Genomic DNA, 7,922 nt, shown 5'->3' with positions numbered 1-7,922 from the left:
TCTCAGTAGGCCAGAAAGTATTTGTAAAAACACACCATCTCTCCAGCAAACAGAAACACAAAATATATAAGTTTTATGCTGCATTCAAAGGACCTGTCATAATTAGCCGAATTGCTCATGATAATGCTGTGGAACTAATGAACCCAAAAACAGGCAAAACCTTAGGACTTCACCATGTGAGCCATATCAAAAAGTTTGAAGACTAATTTTATTACTGTTAAATAATCAGCACAATACTTCAAGATTATGTTGCAGATAAGATCGTCAGGAGAAAGAAGAATGAAGAGAGAGGAAGGTGAGAAAAAGGAAGTAGTTTCAATAAAAACAAAAACAAAAATAGCACCAATAGCACCATAGATTAAGGTGAAGGGATAAAGTGTAGACAGTCTAACAGCATGAAATACTAAAATGCTATACACCACAACACTACACAAAAATAAAAAAAAAACGAATTTGAGGATTCTTGTAGACGTTAAGACTGAAAATATCTTAGAATTGTAACATGGAAAGGGCGCCGAAATTTGTAAAGCTTTTAAGAAGGCATAAAACAATGTAGGTACTAGATATATGTTAGATGATTATAAGTAAAACTTTTTGTAAGAACCATTGTAAAAACTCCAGCAGGGATGAGATGCTACGACCCACAAGTTGCAACGCGAGAAGTATCAAGAAAGGAAAGGACGTAATTAGCAAGACATGATTCCTACAAGGCAGAAGCATTGAGAGCAGGGAAAGGACAGCAAGACCAACAGAAGGCCCTTGTAGCCGAAGTGGGCAGTAAATAAATCTGCTGCCAAGCTGAACCACAGGGTGGCGGAACCCTGCTGGGACACGACGGGACACCGAACGCCAGTAGGGTCTTCGAACGCCCCGACTCAGTGGAGCGAGCAAAAAACGGCCTGACGAGAAGACCGTTTGGGCAAGCCACCACTGGCAAAAAAAAAAAAAGTAAAAGTCACACTACCGCTATTTATCAAACAGTTACTAAGAAGAGAACTTCAAAGCGACTAGTTATCAATAAATATTTCCATATCCTGCCCAGAGAAGAACCAAGAAGCAAGTAAGAAGCAGAGAAAAAGCAGGAAGAACAGAAGTTGAAGATTCGCAAGATTGAGACCAAGAAAGAAGATGGGTGAAGAATAGACGACATACCTTCCCAAATCCCTATCCTATTGTAAACCAGTCGTCTGCGAAGTATTACAACGAAAAACGACCGCTTACAGTGACACATAACGATGACTTTCACCCATACAAAGCCAGTAAACTACGAGATTCTGCACTCACCACTCCATTCCATTATGGGACCTCCACAACAGCAACACACACTTGCAAAGCCAACAAGGAACGACGAACGAAGCTGTACATCAAATACTTGCCCACATCCATCTCGCTCAGGTCCATCACCTTCGTGCAAAAACATTCGCCAACCTCATGCTTAAACATTCATAGAATTGTGTGAATGTGTGAAATCAAATTATGTGATGTAGGAATTGTGCAAAAGAAACGTGTGAAAAACTAAATAAGTTAAGCACACCAGACAGCTAATAAACTACAAAATAACAGTCATTGACTATGGACTTAAGTAGAAATAGACTATCGATAAAAATAAGTCATTAGTTCTGAAATGGACAGTATATAAAGAACAAAAGTAAGGCATAATATACACTAAAACTATATGCCACTAATTTCTCCTCATAAAAATAAAAGAATAACTATATTTTACTTATTTTCTCCTTATAAAAACAAAGAATAAAAAATTATCTTATTGGAAGTTTTCCCTTTTCTTTTTAACATTTGTACCATTTGTTAGGAAAATATCTCAATACTTGTGTATGTATATTTCTTTTTCAAAGCAATTCTTGGAAATAATTCTTATTTGTTAGTGTAACAATGTTGAAATGAGTGTCTAGAAACAAAAACATTTTACTTGTATGTGATATTTAGAAAATGTGTTAGGAATAGATTTTACTTAATTACTACATTTATGAAAACAATATTTCTAAGAAAATCGATGTGAAAGACTCCTCACTTTCGATAACAAACTCCTTAAAAAACAAACTTCACACTTAAATAAAGAAAGAAAATAATTAAAGATAATGATTATAATAGAATAAAAATATTCTTCCCTTGTCAATATAAACATATTTTTGATAATAATGTGGAAGAATATAAAAATATAAATTAATAATACAAACTAGCATAGAACAGAATAACGTGGCTGAACAGTAGGCAACAAAATTTAGATAACGGAATGATTTTTGACTGGCTTAGACAATGATTCAATCATTGCCTAACTTCAGTACAAAAATTAAATTCGAAGGGTGGTGATATGTAAGGTGTCAGGCAAATCCAACACCTTCCATGAAAATCCTGACATGATAAACAAATATGTATGTCACATAGCTCCGAATAAATCGTGACATTAAATTAACCAAAGTAATATGAGTAACGAGTGAGCAAATGGAATACCACAGACTAACACAAGAATGCCTAAATGCATGTCATACCTTCCCACTGTGAGACAGACGCAGGTCCGAGGGGAGAGACGAGAACAGAAGCCGAGAGCAGAACCGTGTTAAGCTGGAAGGCCCTACGATAAGGGACGGACACCCACGTCGCCAGCTAACCGCTAGGACCACCCCCCCCCCCAGCCCATGTTAAAAGCTAGAGCCCTCCAGAAGAACAGTATACATCTTACGATAACACAAAAAGGGCTACCCCAGCCGCAAGTTTTAGCGTGAGACTTTTTCGGGTCTCTATTACGTTGCAAACTTTAAAACCGTTGCCCCACCACGAAAAGTATAACATTTCTCATCGGATAGACATAAATTTTGTAGGCGGAGCTTAAGGTTAACATCGAGACCCTGATTGGTCAGATGAAAACACAGCCAGATAGTTTTTTTAAACCAACTTCAGTAAATTGTAGTAAGGAGAAGTTAGGAGAGAGCTGCTTCCCAGACGGCGAGGTGAGCGGAGCTATGCTGTCCGCCGCCCCCTGATGAACACCGAAAAGGTAATGAACGCACGTGATGCCACATAACAGTGCATAAAGCTTCACTCAGAACTGCAGAAGTCTCATCTGTTACACCCCCTTTTTGCGTAGTACTAGTGTCGATCGTCAATTAAAGCTCATGGTGTTCGCATTTGCCACTTGAAATAAAAATCTGAAACGCGATGATTTTTCTGTTATATAGTTATTGAGAAGCCACATCAGCCACTGTAATTTACGACAAGTTAGATAAGTAATAAAAGATAATTGAGGGTCACTGTAGACCATTTTGATAGTTTTCTCTTTTGTGAAACTTAATTTAAACCTAGATTATAGATGTGATATGGCATAGGTCATTTTTGTGTTATATAGTTATTGAGAAGCCACATCAGCCACTGTAATTTACGACAAGTTAGATAAGTAATTAAAGATAATTGAGGGTCACTGTAGACCATTTTGATAGTTTTCTCTTTTGTGAAACTTAATTTAAACCTAGATTATAGATGTGATATGGCATAGGTCATTCTTCGATCCATTGTAGAACTTGGAAACCCATTCAGGGAATATTCGTTCACATTTTTGTTGAACGCAGTTGGTTTTTACCATCCTGTATTAAAATATTTCCTTTTATCAATAGTGCAATTTATAAACAATGTTTTGTGAGTAGAATAAAATTTCCAATGCTAAACTTAACTGCTTATTCGACGTTATTTTACCAGCTAACTAAAAATAGGAAAGCCTTTAACCCCGTCCACTAAATTTAGTTAGTATTAAGATTCTTTTACAGGGAGTGCAGTGGAGGTGACGCTGAAATCATTAAGTATTTGGTTATATCATCGCTAGTCTCACTGAACTCTTCTGAACTCTACATGTCATGTGTGGTCTGGCGTCTCCTTACCAGCAACAGGTCCCAGGTTCAAACTAGTCAATTCCCTGAAAAACACGCTCAGAGCGTCGTTGCGCGACAGTGGTAGGGAGACACGATATAGAACAAACATACTCCACGCAGAATGTTAGAAAATCGATAATCAAATCGAAACCAGCTGTATTTGTACCGCCATATTGTCCACTACACTACAGAACTGTTTGTTAGGGTTGGGTTCTTTGGGAGAAGAGACCAAACAGCGAGGTCCTCGGTCTCATCGGATTAGGGAACTACGGGGAAGGAAGTCAGCCGCGCCCTTTGAAAGGAACCATCCCGGAATTTGCAAGGAGCGATTTAGGGAAATCACGGAAAACCTAAATCAGGATGCTCAGATGCGGGATTGAACCGTCGTCCTCCCGAATGCGAGTCCAGCAAGTGTTTGTGATCGTGTTTCCAAGCTACTGCTGTGTTAGTGACAATTTGTGAACAGTGACGAAGAGTGCCACGGAAATGGAAACACCACAACACATCACAACGAGAATGGCACGCCAGAAGGATAAAGTGAGTGACCGTTACTATACTTTGTCGTGCAGACAGCAGTCCAACTTCCGAAGTGACATCGCCTCTTACTAACTTTTCCCTTCTTCCATAGGACGACCACAGCATTTCCGAAAAGACTGTGTAACGTTAGTATGACCTTATTGTAAAGCGGTTTTTGTAATGCCTTTTAGCCCGAAGATGGGGGATTCCCTGGAAACATGTCGCTAAATAAATAATGCAATAGTTGACAAAGTTTGTGACTTGTAGCGGTAATTTAAAAAAAACCTTTACCTATTTATTGAAACAGTCACGGTCGAAAAATAGTCAAAATGGCTTCAAATTCTAGAATAATATTGCTCTTGAACTTTTGCTCACATTCGTAAATTTGAGACTGTTAAATTCAACTATCACACGAGAGAAATGCTCCATTTTTCAGTTCGTCCATTCCTTTAATCATTTCACATACTGGAGAATTGTGACGCAACATGTCGTACCACAAGGCACAATGATTGGAGGCTTTGGTTAACGTGGAACCATTAGGCAGCAGTAAGTTCTTGCAGAAGGAGGCTTCTGCTGAGACGTAGTGAGTGCATAAAAATATAAGGCAACACAACACTTGGAAGAGTCGACTCTTACCAAAGCAGGCATTCCAGGGACAGGCAAGAAAATACTCTACCCTTAAGATGTACGCTACTGGCCATTAAAATTGCTACACCACGAAGATGATGTGCTACAGACGCGAAATTTAAACGACAGGAAGATGCTGTGATATGCAAATGATTAGCTTTGCAGAGCATTCACACAAGGTTGGCGCCGGTGGCGACACCTACAACGTGCTGACACGAGGAAAGTTTCCAACCGATTTCTCATACACAAACAGCAGTTGACCGGCGTTGCTTGGTGAAACGTTGTTGTGATGATTCGTGTAAGGAGGAGAAATGCGTACCATCACGTTTCCGACTTTGATAAAGGTCGGATTGTAGCCTATCGCGATTGCGGTTTATCGTATCGCGACATTGCTGCTCGCGTTGATCGAGATCCAATGACTGTTAGCAGAATATGGAATCGGTGGGTTCAGGAGGGTTATACGGAACGCCGTGCCGGATCCCAACGGCCTCGTATCACTAGCAGTCGAGATGACAGGCATCTTAACCGCATGGCTGTAACGGATCGTGCAGCCACGTCTCGATCAGTGAGTCAACAGATGGGGACGTTTGCAAGACAATAACCACCTGCACGAACAGTTCGACGACGTTTGCAGCAGCGTGGACTATCAGCTCGGAGACCATGGCTGCGGTTACCCTTGACGCTGCATCAGAGAAAGGAGCGCCTGCGATGGTGTACTCAACGACGAACCTGGGTGCATGAATGGCAAAACGTCATTTTTTCGGATGAATCCAGGTTCTGTTTACAGCATCATGATGGTCGCATCCGTGTTTGGCGACATCGCATTGGAAGCGTGTATTCGTCATCGCCATACTGGCGTATCACCCGGCGTGATGGTATGGGGTGCAATTGGTTACGCGTCTCGGTCACCTCTTGTTGGCACTGACGGCGCTTTGAACAGTAGGCGTTACATTTCAGTTGTGTTATGACCTGTGGCTCTACCCTTCATTCGGTCCCTGCGAAACGCTACATTTCAGCAGGATAATGCGCGACCGCATGTTGCAGGTCCTGTACGGGCCTTTCTGGATACAGAAAATGTTCGAATGCTGCCCTGGCCAGCACATTCTCCAGGTCTCTTCCAACTAAAAACGTCTGGTCAATGAAGGCCGAGCAACTGGCTCGTCACAATACGCCAGTCAGTACTCTTGATGAACTGTGGTATCGTGCTGAAGCTTCATGGGCAGCTGTACCTGTACAGGCCATCCAAGCTCTGTTTGACTCAATGCCCAGTTGTATCAAGGCCGTTATTACGGCCAGAGGTGGTGGTTCTGGGTACTGATTTCTCAGGATCTATGCACCCAAATTGCGTGAAAATGTAATCACATGTCAGTTCTATTATAATATGTTTGTCCAATGAATACCCGTTTATTATCTGCATTTCTTCTTGGTGTAGCAGTTTTAATGGCCAGTAGTGTATTTTAAAACATAGTAAAATTAGCTTCTACTATTCTACAGCTTTCGCTATCACAAGAAATAGATAGAGAATTAAGAGGCAGTCAAGAAAGAGCAAATAAGTAACTTTGCGTCGCCAAATGAAGTGCAATGCGAGGTAATAAGTATGTCAGCCTGTCTCCGTGGTGGAACCGCAGCCGTAAGATGTATCTCACCGAAAGCTCAGCGCACTGCCATATCTTCGCGGTGGCGCAGCCCCGGCGCCCGGCAGCCGCAGTCAGCGCCCCTGGAGTATGGACTGCTGCACTGACGTTCTTCGTTTCCACACCATCACCGCCAAGCGTCTAGCTAAACATCAACTGCGCCACTCTGTCTGATCGAATGTATCCGGAGACCTATTAGTGGGTGTAACCTTTTCGTTCCCTTGGACCACACATGCGGACCTTCTTTTTTTCATTTCTCCTCTGCGTATTTTTACGTTTATAAAACCAAGGTCCGTGAGCGTGCACCTTCTAGTTCTTAGTTATAAAACCAGGGCGCAGCACCTTGCAGGAAACGATTCGTGTTAATTTACGCCTGGTCGTACGCAGGAAATGGTTACTTCTACAAATTGAAAAGGATGTTCATTTTTATATATATTTCTTTGTTTTGCTAAATGTGTATTACTGTAATTGAAGCGTATGATAATAATAATAAACTGATTTAAGCTAATTTATTAAGACGGCAGACATAACAAACTAAGAAACTTGTTTCATATTTTTTGTCGTATTTTATCTTATGGTAGTGATTGAATCTGGTATGATTCTTTTTAGACAACCAGTTGAGATTTTGACAGTCTACCTGGAGGCCTGGGTCTACAGCCCTTTCACTGCACCTCATAAACAAAAATTGTTTGCAGAGAGTTTATTTGGTCTACTGTCAATCTGAGAAAGAAAGTTCTTTACAAGGTAACAATGATTACCATGATGTCTGTTTCTTTCTCCAGGAGTACTCAACTGACACATTGAGTGTCTATATGCTTTACTATTAGACCGGGAAACTGCCTTTTTTACCTCAAGCTCGCTAACTATTCTAGATTTTGAGAATTAGTTCAGATTTGTACAAATTTTGTTCGTTATATGAATTCATCCATTTTCTGGACCGCAGATCACAAAGCATATTTTATAATTTCAATTTGGTTTTCGATAATGGAATACTGGAATAACTGCTATTTCTACACTCAACAGCAATGCTTGGAATATTCACTGACGAACAATTAGAAGCTCTTCTTAATAACACTCTTCTTAAAAACACCAACGAAGAATTATCTGATTGGGAGGATGAAGAATTCTCGTTTTTGACCCAAAAATGGCCTGCTGAGGTTGATGAAACTGAGTTGTAAACAATAATAGCGTTAGATGTCGTTTCGGTAGTCAGGAAAAGACGGCGCCCCTAGTACTTGGATTCCTCCGACAGTGAAGATGTAGATGA

The sequence above is a fragment of the Schistocerca serialis genome, chromosome 7, assembly GCF_023864345.2.
Source record: "Schistocerca serialis cubense isolate TAMUIC-IGC-003099 chromosome 7, iqSchSeri2.2, whole genome shotgun sequence".
NCBI classification, from domain to species: Eukaryota; Metazoa; Arthropoda; class Insecta; order Orthoptera; family Acrididae; genus Schistocerca; species Schistocerca serialis.
This window is presented reverse-complemented; position numbering follows the sequence as displayed.